Source organism: Lepidochelys kempii, chromosome 27 (genome assembly GCF_965140285.1).
Source record: "Lepidochelys kempii isolate rLepKem1 chromosome 27, rLepKem1.hap1, whole genome shotgun sequence".
In the NCBI taxonomy this organism is placed as follows: Eukaryota; Metazoa; Chordata; order Testudines; family Cheloniidae; genus Lepidochelys; species Lepidochelys kempii.
Window position 1 is genome coordinate 16,603,469 of NC_136406.1, and position 17,450 is coordinate 16,620,918.

Consider the following 17,450-nt stretch of genomic DNA (forward strand, 5'->3'; position numbering starts at 1 on the left):
TAATGCATTCATTTGTGTTTGGTTAAAGCCTCTTCTAGAAAGGCATCCAGGCTGGATTTGAAGACATCAAGAGATTAAGAACTCACCACTGCCCTTGGCAGTTTGTTCCAATGGTTAATCACCTGCACTGAAAAAAATCTGTGCCCAATTTCTAACTGACTTCAACTTCCAGCCATCAGTTCTTGTTCTACCTTTCTTTGCTAGGTTAGAGACCCCATTACTACTTGGTGTTTTCTTCCCATGAAGATACTTCTATTACTCTAAATCACCTTCTTTTTGATCAGCTAAACAGATTGAGCTCTTTAAGTCTCACTGGAAGGCATTTTCTCTAGACCTCAAATCATTTTTGTGGCTCTTTTCAGCAGCCTCTCCATCAGCATCCTATAAAACGTGAACAGAACTGGACGCAATATTCCAGCAGCAGTCTCACCAATGCCATAGGCAGAGGTAAAAGTCACCTTCCTGCCCCTACGTGCTACTCCCCCGGTTTATCCTAAAATGGAGAGTCAGGGAGACATGCAGTAATAGGGTGCGATGCCCTGACATGTGCAGTGCTGTAACCATGGAACACCCTCACATGGGCCATCCTTGAGTGGCTGAGAAACTCCACTTTACATGCCCTCTCCCTGCTCCACCCAATCTGGGGGGAGGGTGGAGTGTTATGCATGTTCTTTCCTGCCACCACTGCTTGGAAGGCAGGGACTCCTGACAACACTGGGTGGGGTGGGGCGGGACATGGTTGGTATACACACACTCGGCAGCACCTCCCATGCAGCAGGGAAAGCACTCCTGCAATCACAGCTGACTGGGACACCAGTCAAACCTGGCCTCTTGGCCTGCATGCAACGTGGGCTAAGTACTGCTGTAGCAGGGGACAATGGGCAATCATGAAACAAGTCAGCTACATTCACCCTCAATACTGTATCAGGGCAATCTTTAGACCAGCGGTGTCCAATACGTTTGCCACTAGCCACATGTGGCAAATAGGCTATTGAATTGTGGCTAATGCATGTGGCTTTTTTATAATGTGGCTAATAAGAAAAATTCAAAAGCTCAAGTGTGGCTAGCATTGAATTTCTATTGGACACTGCTGCTTTAGACCAATCAGCAGGCCTTTCACCACAGGGAGCTGGTTAGACCCCAGTCAGCTAACCTGATTCCACTCTACCACGTGCGCATAAAGAAATGCCAATTATTTTCCCAATGGGAAGGTCCAAGGAATCTTTAGCAATTTTACAGAGCGCCAAGGTGACTGACACACTAGAAGCATGCACATATTCTTTGAGAACACCACGCACAGCACCCTCCCACACCCTTCTGTCAGCCACTTCCGAAGGTATGTTTGGCTGAAAGAGGTCACTGCAGAAGTTTCCATTTTTGAATCATAACTATTCCATTGCCCTTGCAGGCCAAACCTGTTGCACCACGTGGGCTCTCATAAGCCTGCTAATATATTTTTGCTGTTCAACGTGTAAAAAAAGGGAAGCCACTCCCTTTCCCTCTATTTTCCTCCCATCCCACACTCTCTCTTCCCAGGTTAAGAACCTGAAGCCACCCCATTACTGCATCTTCACTTTGACAGCAGCATCACCCTCCCCAAGGTTAAGAGTCAACAGGGACCAGTCTCATTGGTTGTAATAGCACATGCATGCCCCATTATTAATAGCAAAATCCAAAGGCTCTGATAATTACTACATCAGAATAACTAGAGGCAAAATTACATTAAACGTGTATGCTTCTGTGTTAAGCCCTTTCCCCGCCCCTTGACCTGCTTTCCCATTAACAAGATGTTTGGGAAAGACATCAGCTTTGTTGATATAAACCGGAGAGAATCCCTGGACGCAAACCAGCTCTTCCAAGCCAGTCAGCTGTGCTTGGGGACTTCCCAACATCCCCGAAAACAAATATGGGGCCCAACCGTCAGCATGTAAGTGGAGAGGCTAGTTAGGCACAGAGAAGCAGCCAGCCAAAACCCTGGGAGCAGACGTGACACCCCCCGGAGGAAATGCACCTCATCTTCAAAACTCCATGGTGTGATGTTCGAGGCGGTCCCCTCTTCAGCTGTCCACCAAAGACACTTGCAACACTCTGCCCCAGTTACACTGAGTTCTGGTGATGCACACCGCAGCTTCTGTTGCACAAGAACAGATGAAACGCATTTGTGCGTCCACACCTACTATGCAGCTACAAGTGCTGTACCAGGGCATTCTGGGAAAGCATGGCCAGCCAACAGTGCCTCGGTACATGTGGAATGCCCAGCAGGACACAGAGCTGCCCCATGGGCTGCTGGCATCATACCCTGTCCTGCCACAGAGAGCTGGCAAGAGTATCAGACAAAGCAGTTACAGAAGCACAAGGGAGGGAGGGGCTGTCCAGCTACACTGCGGTGGAAAGAAGCATGCCAGACCAGCTGCAGAAAGACAACCATGCGCCAGCTTAGGCCACCAACTCCTAGTCTCGAGGTGGGCAGGGACACAGCTGGATTTAGACCCATCCATGCTCAATTACAAGCCCAGCTGAAATTAGTCGTGGAGACAAGATCCAAGTATCAGATATGCTGCCTCCACTAGAACCCCCATCCAAACATGTTCTAGGTACATCGAAGTCTGGAGACCTGCAGAACTGTCCTATGGCAACACCAAAAGATCCCTTTGAGCTAGGTGTTGCTCAGACACAGAACAGAGACCCTGCCCAAAGGAACTTCTAATCGAGGCAGAAATAGACAGAGGAAAGATCTACCCCATTGCACAGTCAGGGGACAGAGACAGACATCAAGCAATTTGCCCGTGCACACCACAGGGAGGGTTTGGCAGAGGCAGGAAATTAAACCAGAGCTCTCGAGTCCCAGTCCATACTCTTAACCACAAGCGTATCCTTCTTCTACACGGAGCAGCATAGAAAGGCTAGGGTTAGATATTTAATAGCAAAAGGCAAGGGTTGAAACTAAACAGAAGAGGTTAGGGGGTTAGTGGTATACAGAAATATAACATGGCTAGGATTCATTCAAAAACATAGCAAAGGGGCAAGTTTTAGGCAGGGGTTTAAAACAAAGGCAATTAAAAATAAAGATGCCACTAACAAAGCGTGTTCCTGTCAACCCCTCAGTCACCTAGCTTTCAAGTGCTCCCCATCTCCTCCAAGATGTGGCAGACTAAGCTCTTTGGGGCAGGGGTCGCCTCTTCCTCCATTTGCACAGAGCACCATAAGGCTGTATCCCTCAGTCCCGAAGGCAGCCTTCGGGGATTACCCCTAGATGCACAATAGACCTGGCATTTCCCACGGCCTCTTCGAAACCACATTCAGCGCTACTCCTTGTGTAGGATCAGGATGAGCCATCTGTGCTCCTCGATAGGAAAGGCATTTGATTTTAAAGTTTAATAGCAACCCTTTCTGCGTAAGAGGATGTTCTCTCGTTGGCAGGAGAAGCTGGGTCTTCTCCTGGGGACACAGCTTCTGGTGCAGGAAATCACCGTTGGCGCTACAGCACAGGGCTCAGCTTCCTTCTCACCAGTCACATTTCCTGGAGAAATCAGCAGTAGCTGAACTCAGCTGTCCTCGGTGAGTTTTATCAGAAGGAAACAAGCAATAGCACTTGGCTCAGTGCTTGACACCATGCTGGCAGACACTCTAAAAACCTGGATGGGCACCTTGGAGAGTGTATTTCTCTCGGTCATTAAGGTCACGAGAATGCATCTTAGTATGTCTCAGTGGGCATTAATAGAGGTGCAGTTGCCCTACACTGTGACAAAACAGTCTCCCTCCGTGGTCCAGCAAGGACACCCAGCCATCGCTTCTCTCAGGCAGAGACCGTCATCTCTCTCACTGCTGGTCAGAGATTTGTCCTGGCTGTACAGTTCCCCACCAACACTGTGATATCCCCAGCAAACCAAATTGTCTAACCAGTACAGCATTTACACTTTGTTGTTTACGTTTTTCGGAGCTTGAGAATAGTAATCACCCGCAGCTGTAAGTTACCACACAGCTCTTTCTAAGCAAGCACATTTATTCTTAAGGTGAAAACGTTAGAGAAAGCAATTCAAACCCAACAAAGGAATCTACAGGCATGCTAATAAATGTACCACAGATCACCCCACAACTCTGCAGGAGCTCTGGTAGAAGTCAGTCCTACAAACCCCACCAAAGGGTTCTTCTGTGGTTACAAGCTCATAATGGCTTTAGCTCAGAACAGGCACCCCCATGCATGTATTGGGCTTTCCTCTACACAGCCTGAGCCTTTGTGCTTCAGATGCCAAAAACAGGTAATCAGTAGACACGGGTCCCTTCAGAAAATTGCCACAACTGTCCCACTTTCATTTAAGGAAACCAACATCAAACCTCAGGAACAGAAACTCTACATGCTCAGATTCTCTCATTAATGCCCGTTTGTTCTTGTTGGAAATATCAGTGGGACAGATGAGAGAACTTGCCATTTGCCCATGAATAGGAGATTCTGGCATGCTTGCTTGAGCTGCCCGTGACTCCAAAACAATACAATTAATCACAGTAACTCCATCTGGAGAAGATAGCTTTTTAAAAGTAATAAAATCTATGAACAAATAGCTCCCTAAGATCACAATAATTGCAGGCTTTAAATTTAGGCTTTGAGGCACTCGTGCTATTTCCAGCTTGGATAATGGCGAGAAAAATACAGTATTTCTGTAGTGCACTCCCCATTTTACAGCCAAGAAAGGCATTCAAGAGGGAGAAAACAAAAGGATTTGGGGTCCTAACTTCATTTCTATATTCAACCGCATTACATCTGCAGAGTTCAGATGTTTCATAAGAAATTATAACCAACACCAGTCAACGCCCAGCCTGTCCGAGCAAGTTAATGGTTTGCCACTAGTGCCCTGCCTGCGTGTCAGAGTGATTACTAGGCAGCTGTTTAAATTGGCCAAAGGTCTTTTTACCACCAGTTAAGCAAATGCACTTCATGCCGTGATATGCCCTAGTAAGTCAATGCCACAAAGCAACAGAGTCCAAAGGCAGCATGGCTCCACATTCCCGATATAGCAGCCGCAGACAGATGTGACACCCGCAGAAAGCTATACAGCTTCCCCCTTCCACCCCCCATCTCCCCTCTGCCAGCTAGGCACTTTCCACAAAAGAAGGGCAGGGGAACGCTTCTTATACAAGTTTGCTAGCAAAATGATGCAATTGACATATGCGGATCCTAATTAGGAAATTTAGTTTTTTCCAAAACCGAATGAGCCTTCAAAGAATTCACAACAGCCACACTCATCTGTTAACAAGTCTCATTTGTCTTCAGTGCACTAGAAAAAAACTTGAGCAGAGTTCACCCTTTCCAATTTCATTGCGTAGCTGGAGAAAGAATTATCTTTCCGGAGCTGGAAATGGTCTCCCACCCCCGCCACTGCTTGCTGCCAAACACCAGCAATATTTTTCATCCAGAGATCTCAAGGCACTTTACAAGGGGAAGGCAAAGTTGGGAAACTGAGGCAGGGTTGAAGCAACTTGCCCTTGGTCACAGTAGAACCAGGGTTCTAGTTTCAGTTCCTAGACCAGTATCCCCCCCTCTCCCTCCCAGGGCCATGCTGCCTCAACATCTCAGGCCCAATTTGTATTTATTTTTACAGCTGTTCATGGGTAATGGCTTTGGTCAACCAGGTGTGGAATATTCAAAAAACATTTAGCAACCCAGATCACTTTCACCTGGCTGTCCATCCTGCCTCAGGAGTGGGCAGAAACCAAAGTCTCTCACTCAACATCCTGAAGAGAACCTTGAGACACATTTGGTTTAAGTACTGAGAAGCCAAAACTCTCAGTGCACTGGGGCTAATGATGCAAACACATCTGTAGACAACATCTGTATTAAGAGTTTCAGATTGAATGCCACGCCCCCTGCCCTTTCTGTAGAAATGATTTCAGAACAATGACTGAAGCATTATGAAATGCCTAAAGGCCTGACAGAATCTGCAGAAAAACTAATCAGGGATGGCAGATTTAGAAAGATATTTCAAACCTCCATCTAATTAGAAACATCTTTGTGTCTGAGGACTGTTTCCCCAGCCCAGCAGTTTATGAAATATACATTATTCCTACACAAGAGAAGTGGGAGGTCTGTTTGTCAACGAGATTTCAGACAAGAGCACAGCAATATTCCTAGGCTGCGTATTAAACTTCAAAGCTAGAACTGCATTTGTCACTTATGTGCTTGTTTCAAAAGAGGTCTGAGTGCTGAAAAGGAAATTCCTGCTCTGCAGACACAGGAGTGTTTTATTCTGTAAACACCTGTAGTATCAGTAGGTTTCAGTGGGGAGCACTAGACCATCCTAGGACAAAATCACGGATTCCATTTCAACCAAGGCTATTTATGCAGTACCACTGATGCTTTACAGATTGGTCATAGGTGATCCCTGCCCTAGAGATCCTCAGATACTAAGGTGACGGGCATGAGGCAAAAACCTAGACAGTGGAGAATACTTGCAACAGAAGATCAGTTCTCTGGTCTTTTTGAAACTGCTCTGAAGGACAGAAGATACATTAGGAGCACTTTCCAAGGAGAGAGGCCAATAACCCACATCACCCAGCTAATGCTGTTCCCTCACTAAATGGGTCCTAATGCCCTTGTCTACTAAGAAGCATTTACTACTTATGCTTTCCATCCACAGATCCCAAAGCACTTTGGGAAGGCAGGTCCATGTCTCCCCAAAGCCACACAACAAGCACATAAGACAGTGAAGAGAAGTCCAACAACTCCTGTGTCATGTATGACTGCTGACTACCTGCACCCTTCACTACCATAGCTTATTTCTTACTGCAAAGCACTTTCAGATACTCAGAGAATGAGAAGGATCATACAAAACCTAATTCTATTCCAGCTACCAGCTTACATGCCTAACCTGAAACATTTCCCCAGCACTTTCAGATTCCAAAATTAATGTGACATTCAACTGAAGTTTGACAAGCTAATTAGACCAGGCAAGCTCATGCCTGAAAACATTTACATCTTTAGATGAGATCAGTAAAACAGTCAGAACCAGGACTTGCAGCTACCTGCAATGTGCTTTTTGGTTAGACGCTACACCAGGGTCAGGAAGGAGCAATCACAACAGCAAAGTAGGGCAGACTTTTTTAAATTTGTCAGTGAAGAAAGCACCTCCCTTTGCAAGAGCACAAACATTAGTTTCTATAGAATACCTCTCAGCCATTACTGTCAAGAACTGGTAAGGAAATCCAATCTAGCCAAGCCAGATCTTTGCTATTTGCCAGGGAAGCTTCCCCAATAGGACTTACCATGACCAGCTAACGTGTTAAACTAGGACCTGGCCTTGTCCATACTGGGATTTTCACACGTGTTTGATGACATTAGATAACATGTTAAAACACTCCTCTTTTCCTAGTGTAGACATTGCTTAAAGGAGAGACAAGCAACTCATTCCCTCTTCACTGACCCTGCCACACTTGTTTTATTCCACATCCCAAAGGTTCCAAGTTCCTGAAATATTTTGCGTTTTGTTTTGGTGACTGCCACTGTGCAACTACACCCCCTTTTAAAGCTGCTTCAGTCAGGTTTTGAGATTCCTTTGCCAGTTTTTCTACATGCAGATACAATACTCCTGCTACCCCACATAATCATCATCTCCAACTGCTCCTCTGAACCACCTGCTGTGTGGTGTCACACTGGATGGGGGAAAAAGAAAAGGAGGACTTGTGGCACCTTAGAGACTAACCAATTTATTTGAGCATAAGCTTTCATGAGCTACAGCTCACTTCATCGGATGCATGCAGTGGAAAATACAGTGGGGAGATTTATATACACAGACAACATGAAATAATGGGTGTTACCACACACTGTAACAAGAGTGATCAGGTAAGATGACCGCTAGGAACTTGGTGAAGAGCTACTGGCCCCATGAAACTACAGAAGGGTTGCCAGTGTTCTGAAAGAGCCACAAATCTTCTCAGACATGAAGGTGAGAGTCAAAGGTCTCTAATCAGACCCACAATTGGTGCACCTGCACTAACGGTGAAAAGCAGAACGATCTTGTGGATCAGGCACTAGACCGGGAGTCAGAAGGCAAGTTTTGCAAAAAGAAAAGGAGTACTTGTGGCACCTTAGAGACTAACAAATTTATTTGAGCACAAGCTTTAGTCAGCTACAGTGGCCCACCTTGATTATCACTACAAAAGGTTCTCCCCCTCCCCGGTAATAGCTCACCTTACCTGATCACTCGTTACAGTGTGTATGGTAACACCCATTGGTTCATGTTCTCCGGGTATATAAATCTCCCCACTGTATTTTCCACTGCATGCATCCGATAGAGAGCTGTAGCTCACGAAAGCTTATGCTCAAATAAATTTGTTAGTCTCTAAGATGCCACAGTACTCCTTTTCTTCTTTTTGTGGATACAGACTAACAAGGCTGCTACTCTGAAACCTGTCATAAGACAAGTTCTATTTCCAGTCCTGCCACCTCTTGGGCATCTCGCACCACTCTGCTTTTGGGCTTGTCGGGGGAGAAAGTTGTATCAGATTAATTTAAAGGGTGGGAGTTAAGTTGATTGTTACACCACCACTAACCCCTGCATAGACATGCTTGATTTAAGAGATTTAAGAGCGACTTCTTTTGGTTTGGCTGACCTCAATTAAGAATTGGTTGAAGAGAAACAAACAAACTGATGCAAACAACTGTGTGGACACTTAAATCTGTGCAACTTTTTTTTTTTTTTAAATGTAGGAAAGACATCAGTTTCCCTATCTACCACAGGGGGATGAAAGTACTTGCCTTCCTTTGTGGAGTGCTTTAAGAGCTCTGATAAAAGTGCTATGGAAGACCAAGTGTCTTCTGAAACTGATCCAGAGCTAAAGTGTAAAAAGCCAAATCCTACACAGCACAAGAAGAACAGAGGCTTAGAGATAAACTTTAGAAGCAACAGGACCAAACTCAAAGTTGGAAGAGCCCCACAACCATTAAAACCTTACTGATCCCAGCTCCTGAACCTGATCATGGATTTGTGGGGGGAAGCCTGCTAAAGCAGTTAGTTCTGTACTGGTCATTATCAAGGATAAATATTGCCTGGGACTAGAGGGGAAGTTGTTCAAGGTCTGCAACTATAAGGAAGGAGAATCAGCTTCAGAGGTGGTAGAAGCAATTGACCTTCCCAACTGGAAGCTAAGCACTGGGGAAGCTGTAACATGAGAGACAGCTGTAACCTCTCAACTGTGTGAAGTGACCATGGATTCAAGTGGTGTTCAACTTACTCCAAGCGTTCCCCAAAAAGATGCTTTTGTGCATCTGGAAATGCAGCTCTGCACCAGCAGGATTGGGTTGCTGACAACAATGGGTTGCTGACAACAATGCTATAAATGGAGTTTCCGCTCCCCTCAGTTCTGAAGTGGCCTTTTTCCTCAGCTGTGCAGAATTGCTCATTGCTGGGGAGACTCCTCTGAGACAGACATGGTGTTGCTTTAGTGGGCTTATGACATAGGTGACTTTGGAGAGATGTCATCATGTTTAATACGTCTGTTTTTAAATCCTTTACAGTTTTACACCACTACCCTGCTGGGGGCAGGGGGGGTGGAGATGGGGTTAGAGAGCTCTTCAGAACTACGACTGCAACACTTAAAACTCTCCCCACTTCACCACTGGCATGGTCCAGGCCTGCGAGGACTCTGGGGACTTCCAATACCCTGTTCTCATGAGCAGGCAGAAGTAGTCTGTTCTTCCTGACACAATTATCCATGGCACCAACCCCCACACCCAGCAAGTTGCCAAGTTAAGTTTTCACTAGCCACATAGCCCTCCTTCTGGAAGACTGCTGGTTGAAAGCATGGAAAGGTTAAGCACTAGTCTTGTCAATCCTGACTGCGTGTTTAGGGTATCTCTACGCAGCCCGTGGAAGCAAGCCATCCAGCCTGGGTCAGACTTAGGAAGGGGGTGGGCTTCAGAGCCTGAGCTGCAATTTCAAAGCGCTGTCTACACAGCTATTCTTGGAGCACTAGCACGAGACCCACTAGCCTAAGTCCCTCACATCCGGTTCCCGTCCCTGTCCCCCCCCCCCCCCTCAGGCTGGGAGGCTCGCTGCAAGGGCTGTGTAGAGACACTCTCAGAGCTAGTTTATTTTGATAGCCCTGTTTGAAAGAAACTGACTTGGGGAGGATACACCCATGACTCATGGGTTGCTGAGACAATAGAAGATAAAAATCCATTGTTCTAAAGTGGCTGAAGCGCAGTGGCTGTTTTGCATGGACTCTCTGGCAAGCCTGAGAGAGGGAGGTTACTGGGACCCACTCTCCTACATGCCATAATTCAAGTTGCATTTTTTAACTAGTTTTCCCCAAAATGGCCCAAGCAATTTGTTCGCATTAACCCAGCCACCTAAAAAAACGTAAGACAAATGTGAAGTTGCAAAGCACAAAAAAAGCCATTTCAAACCACAAGCTTTTGCATTCCTATAGCTTAATGGCCAAACCCACTTAAACCAAATTTGCAGTAAAATGAGTATTTCCATGACATTTTATGGAACCCTTCCAAGCTGATGAATAGTTACAGATTTAGGATGTACAAAGACAGTTTAATTGGGTATTCTGTACTTTTATAGTCTATTCAATAAACATTAACAAAGGACATGAAAATGGACATTTAAACCTCTCCAAATCCATTATCAGAGAATGAACGTATCTATTGGAGTGTTTTGCCTCTATTACAAACAGCAGGGACCTTGGTCAAGTGACAGGGATCTCCATGTCGTGCCAACCCCATTTAGGAACACAGCTGGAAAGCAGAGGCTCCATCCAATCACCAAAAAGGAGATGGTTGCTTTTAAATCCACCAGGAAATTCTCACTTCTCTTAACACCCATGGGAACAGAGAGCTAGAGATTCTCCAATCCCAAACTGACAGGTGAGTGAAAGTGCACAGATGGCTACTTGGTGTTGGCACTTCTTACTCCAGTATTTCATCAACACTCAGAGGTGGAGAAAAAGTCTGGACAAAGATGCTGCTGGAGACAGACTTCTTTTTTTGGTTCATTACAGCAGAGTCAGACTATAACAAGGCCATTTACGCCCTCAGAGTTACCGTCTCCAATGGTAAAAGAACCAAACAGCATCATTGCAGGGTTCTGAACTTTACCTCTAAGCTGGGATACGGGGCTTTCATTAACAGGTGGAAGGACCATGTGCGCTATGGCTTCACCACTCTAGGTGAACAAGTAGCACAAATACCAGAGAAGCAGGGTGCCAGCTGCTCCAGGGCACAGTGGTGGGTTTGCTGGATCTACACAACCTGCTCTTAACACTGCAGTGCAGGAATTAGCTACAAGTAGAAGCACTATGGAGTCTTCATAGCTCAAGCAAAGGTTTTGTTTCAAGAAGAGCTTGTGTCGTGCACATGGACAAAACTACTTCAGCTTTAGCATCAATGCCTCTAGAAGAAGGGAAGGATTTCAGAGAAAGATGGTGCAGAGAAACATTGAATAGCTTCATTCAACTGCATGTGGAAGGGATCTACTGTTGGCAGGGGATGGATCTAGGTGCAGAGATCCATCCATTCCAGTAGTTGACAGGAGAGAACCTTTGTTTTGTGGTTAGAAAGGCAGGAGAAATGAGGGACAGATTTGACTTGCTGTAGGTCCAAGTATTTGAATAGGAAAAGGTCACGCATTTCCCGGAGGGCCTGCTACTTCTTGGGGCACACCAGAGGAACTCAAGAGCTCATGGGCGTCTGTAGCTACACTACAGGGTGTTGGGGGAACTCGAGTTTGCAAGCAAGTGCTTGCTAGTGGGAGTTTCAAGGGGATTCCAGTACAGAAGAACACATGTGAGTAGCATCATGCCTTTAACATCTCCTTCCAGCTTCTCCTTAGTCTCTCTGCCCTTCTTTAACCTCCCTGGCCCAGTCCTGCTCTTCCAGCCCCAGTACTGATGCGCCTGGGGATAAGAGACACTGACTTGATGGAGCTCTTACAGTGCTCCAGAAAAGGCAACTGAGCATCAGTACCCCATTTTGCAGATGGGGTAACAGACACAGGGGAAGAAGTGACTCACCCAAGGTCACATGGAGGGTCCATATTGGAACTGAGAATAGAATCCAGGAGTCACTACCCTACCCGCTGGAGCTCACTCATTCTCTGCAAGAACATGTCTACTTTAATCAGGCACGCAAGCAGGTGCAGCGTGGGCAAGACACAGATAACCTGCTACTTCACATCTGAAACTGACATTCTTTGCTTTTTAACTGAGACTGGCAGAGCCAGAGTTGTTAATGCTTGACTTGAAAGTCACCCTGAATGCACTGACACCTGACCCACAAGCTCAGAGTACTCACAGACGTCACCCCCAACATATTTTTAGAGACCCATGGAGCTAAAACACAAGTGGGCACTTTGTTTCCCTTCAGGCAGAGATCAGCATGACTCATTTCAAAAGGTTCCCAAGACACAGCCCCAGCAATTGAACACACTTAAGTGCCTCCTCTCCTCTTTCAAAACGCTCACAATCCTGCCATCCACCTCAGTGAAGGAATATGCTGTTCTGCCTGCTGGGAATACACCCCAGGTGAACACTGCCCTCCTTGAGAATTCAGAACATGGACACGGAGATCCTGGAAATAAATAGCACATTCTCAGCACTGCCAGTCTCCATACTGACAGGTTTCAGAGTAGCAGCCGTGTTAGTTTGTATTCACAAAAAGAAAAGGAGTACTAGTGGCACCTTAGAGACTAATCAATTTATTTGAACATAAGCTTTCAAAAGCTACAGCTCACTTCATCCGATGCCACTAGTACTCCTTTTCTTTTTTCTCCAAACTGAGAAATTTATTGGCCTAGAAGAAAAGAGCAACTTTAAATACTCCGTAGAATGCTGGGACACCGGCCGATTTCAGAACATTTGGTATTATTGTGAAAAGATGTTTTTATTTCTTTTGCTCTTCCCAAACTTAATTTCTACCCAAGAAAACCACAAGCACAAGAAGTTTCATCTTTCACATCCATCTTGTATTTTCTGCAGTTTGGTTCTAAGCAGGCTTTGCTACAACATTCACTGAGAATAGAGGGTTTAAATCAATGGTACAGCATCACACCAACTTCAAGATTCCCACCACCCACCACTTTTTCCATGCCAGATGCTAGGTCAGTTTTCCGCACTGGGGTGGATATCAGCCCCGAACAGAAAGTGCAAAGACACAATGCTTTGTGTTCAGTTACTTCACAACAACAGAATAGTCTGAGGCCAGGTCTACATGCAAAAGTTAAATCCACTCAGCTACGTCACTCAGGTGTGAAAAATTCACATCCCGGAGAAATGCAGGTAAGCCAGCCTAACCCCTCATGTAGACAGTTCCTCCAACAACCTAGCCCGCCTCTCTGGGAGGTGGATTAAATAATTTTATTAAGATGCTGTTGAAGTAAACGGTACAGAGTTTAAGTATAGAAGTTTCTGGTTATCAGGGAATAAGGTACAGATTATAACATGGATGGGAGAACCCCCCCTGTTGCTGTAGTGAGTCCTCACACTGAGGAACTATAGCAGCACAAATGTAGCATTTCAAGAAGAAACAAGCCCTCAGACTTTTACAATGCACAATCAGGTCTATATTCTGTTGTTATGGACAGCACCAAGCACCGCTGCCTGACTCCCCTTCATGCAGCTCTCCCTGTATTTACCATATAATTAAATATGCACCCTCCCCACTGAGAGCAAAGTACATCAGGGCATTTACAAATACATGTACACACTGATTTTATGGCAGCAATTTTCTACTGAGATTCTCTTTTCAGGGTCCTTATACAAGAGTTTTTTCCCCCCAGGCAACTCCCAGCAACACTTTGGCATTGTCCCTTCATCTTTGCTGCAAACCTAATTAATTAAGCTAATCATTTAGTAATGCAATTAGAACACCCTCTCCACTACCAGTGCCAGGGTTCCCCCAAAGCCCGGCAGCATGGCAGACTGAACATGCTTGTAATTTTACCCCATGGATTCCTTCCTTTTGCAGACTCATGTCCTCCATTTTTACCTTCCACTCACACATGAGGTTTGAGTTTATTCCTTCACTCCTCACCATCACACTCAAAGTCCTGCCTACTTTCATACTCAATACTAACTCCCTCTCACTTAAGGACAGTTCTGGTAATAAGATGAGAACACACAAGATTTGGGGCTCTAAAGTTACTTTACTCCAACGTGCTGCAAAGTATAACAAACTGGCTCAAGCTCTTATAAATAGGGCCCTACCAAATTCACATCCGTGAAAAACGTGTCACAGACCATGAAATCTGGTCTCCACTGTGAAACCTGGCTATTGTGGGGGGGTGAGGGGTGTCACTGTATTTCTACCCTTAATTCTGTGCTGCTGCTGGCAGAAGCACTGCCTACAGAACTGGGCTCCCAGCCAGAAGCTGCTACTGTCCAGCCACCCAGCTCTGAAGGTAGCACAGAAGTAAGGGTGAAAATATTGCAAACCTTCCCCCCTCCCCCCCCCCAATAATAGCCTTGTGACCTCCTTTTGGGTTGGGACCCCCAGTTTGAGAAACGCTACCTTAAGGGCTTTACAGGTTTATATTTTTTTTTAATACATAGCCATGCTTTGTGACAACACCATGAAACATAGGATTTAAATCTCTGAAACCATGGATTTTAAAAATGACTGTGAAATTTACCAAAATGGACAGTGAATTTGATAGGGACCTATTTATAAGGTCCCAAACTCAGCTTTGAAGGATGTGACAGACTGTGCAATCACCGTACTGCCGAGATCAAGCATGCATGCGCTCTGAAAACCAACAAGGGACACTGAGGGTATGTGCACACCAAGAAGACTAGACCAGCACAGCGACACAGTGTAGACACAGCCTTCTTGAAGGAGTTTTGCTGTCAGCGGAGGGCCACCTCCTCCCGGAACTACTTCCATCAACATTGCTGTATAGTATCTACACTGGGGTGTGGTTTTTTCAGGCCCCAACCTACATAGATATGCCAACAGAGTTTTCAAGTGTAGGCCAAGCCTACCTAGCCAACTGCATGGCAAACAAATTTAACTTGCAATCTAAGTGTCAACTTGCTTGCAAATCAAGCCTCTACCACTACAAGCCATGTGACTACAAGGGACTCCAATCAGGCAATTTCATTAAAGAGAGTCAACACTGTTCACTTGTACAGGATCTTCCTTCCAAAGACCTCAAAACACTGGGAGCCAAATGCCCAAACCCTGCCTGCACCAGTTTTTGTGTTTCGCAAGAAAAAACGCATCAGTCACACACTCACTGCATGTGAATCAAGAAAGCATGTTTGATCATTTTATAACAAATACATGAACAGTATACAGCAACCTCAGAAAGCGAATGTGTCAAACGCTGATAAGCAGCCACACTGCAACTTCACCCTGAAAGCTGGTTGTACTAGATCCACTGCACTGTCAATTACATAGAGAGGGACAATTTTAAGTGCATGTTGCTCAGGCCTCAAAGAAATTGTCATCTTATGTTAGCATATGGAGAGCTGAGTCTGAACGCTGTCTCCTCCTTCCTCCCATAACAATCAGGAGAGCAGTGATCCCACTCTCACCGAAGGCCAGCCAAGGAGACAATTTTCAAACTTGCTGCCAAGGAATCAACAGCCACAGCAAGACTCCAGCAAACAAACAGGAAACCCCCATTTTGAGCTTTAAACAACAACAACAACAACAACAGTGTAATTTCAAGGACCAGCTGAAGTGGATTTGCAGAACATCTTGCTCAGTGATTTTTGTAATTTGGCATTCAAGAGGAAATCAAGCTGCACTGCCTGTTACCAAGATTTCCCGAATTATAAAACAGCTCATTAAGTCTGAAAACCCAAGACAACTCCAGTTTACACCACTTGCCTTTAAGAAGCAGCAGGCGTCCCTTCGGTTTAATGCACAGTATAGATTTCTGGGTGCAAAACAGATACAAGGCGTCTCACGCTCCAGATCCCATCAGGATCCAGTTTCTCCGTGCAAAGCAACTTCTCCCTGGACGTTTAGCAGGAACCCGGCAAACCTGACGCTCCAGCCAAGGCGACTGCAGAGGGTGGTCGGAGCGCGCTTCGGATTCTCGGCATTAAATACACACGGCGCCTGCATGGCCTTCAGCGACGCCCCGGCTTGATCAGGAGCGACCGGAGGGCGCGTTAAACGCCGGCGAGAGCGGTCACGCTGGGAACGCGTCTCCTGGGCGAGGGACGAGCCCCCATCGCCAGCCGGCGAACGGACCGCGGGCCCGCGGCCACAGACACGGGCCCGCCCCCGCCCCGCCCCCAGCACCGCCGCCCCCCCCCCCCGACTTGCACCAACTTTGCTCGTGCGCCGCTTGGCTCGTGCCAGACCCCAGACAAACCGGCACAACCCCCCCCGCCCCGCCCGGAGCCCCGGGCACGGAGCCCTTCCCCCCCCCACGCTGAACCCCCCCCCGCCCCGCCCGGAGCCCCCCCCCACGCTGAACCCCCCCCGCCCCGCCCGGAGCCCCCCCCACACGCTGAACCCTCCCCGCCCCGCCCGGAGCCCCCCCCCACGCTGAACCCCCCCCCGCCCCGCCCGGAGCCCCCCCCCACGCTGAACCCCCCCCGCCCCGCCCGGAGCCCCCCCCACACGCTGAACCCTCCCCGCCCCGCCCGGAGCCCCGGGCACGGAGCCCTTCCCCCCCCCACGCTGAACCCCCCCCGCCCCGAGCCCCCCCCTACGCTGAACCCCCCCTCCGCCCCGAGCCCCCCCCCACACGCTGAACCCCCCCGCCCCGCACGGGGACACGGAGCCCCCCCCGCTGAACCCCCCCCCGCCCCGCCCGGAGCCCTTCCCCCCCCCACGCCGAACCCCCCCCCGCCCCGCACGGGGGCCCGGACACGGAGATCCCCCCCCGCCCCGGGCCCTGCCCGCGAGGCTCGGAGCCGGGACCGCTGCGCCCCCCCGCCGACGTTGACCCGGGAGAGGCGCCGCCCTGAGCCCTCGCCACGGTGGGGTGGGGTGGGGCGGGGCGGGAGGGGGCGGTTCCCCCTCAGACTCTCCCCCCCTCAGACCCCCAATGCCGCTCCCGGGCACGCGGAGCCCCTCAGCCCGCCCGGCGCGAGCCCTCACCTGCGCGCGCTGCCCCGCTCCCGCCCGGCACTGGCGGCCGCCCGGCTCGCACCCAGCGAACAAAAGGCGGGTGGGGCAGAGCCCGCAGCCCAGCCCCGCCCCCGCGGTCCCCATGGACACAGGCACCGCCCGCTCGCCGCCGCCCATTCATTGGCCCGCTCGCCCTTCCCTCACGCCGGCAGGGGCGGGGGCTCCGCCGCCCCCTGGCTCGCTGGACCGCCTCCCCATTGGCCGCCTGCCGAGCGGAGGGCGGCCGGGCACGCGGGGCCGGAAGCGGATTGGCGCTTGGATTGGGAGCTGGGAGGCGATTGGACGTCGGGGATGCCGGTCACGGGGCGGAAGGCCGGGGGTGGGGGGGTGTCCCTCAGGCAAGTGGGGAGGTGCCCACCTGGAT

The 17,450-nt window shown here is 48.3% G+C and overlaps 1 protein-coding gene across 2 annotated transcripts in view; it reads right to left on the reverse strand.

The window, feature by feature from the left end:
• JUP (junction plakoglobin) overlaps positions 1-17,159 on the reverse strand; it is a 51,023-nt gene extending 33,864 nt beyond the window's left edge. The window contains exon 1 of one of the 2 annotated variants that reach the window (XM_073326260.1): positions 17,057-17,159. The gene's annotated coding sequence lies outside the window, so the exon portion shown is untranslated. Of the gene's footprint in view, positions 1-15,829; positions 16,227-17,056 lie in introns of those variants that run through there. The other variant, XM_073326261.1, reaches the window with a different exon arrangement.
• Between the last annotated feature and the right edge of the window lie 291 nt (positions 17,160-17,450).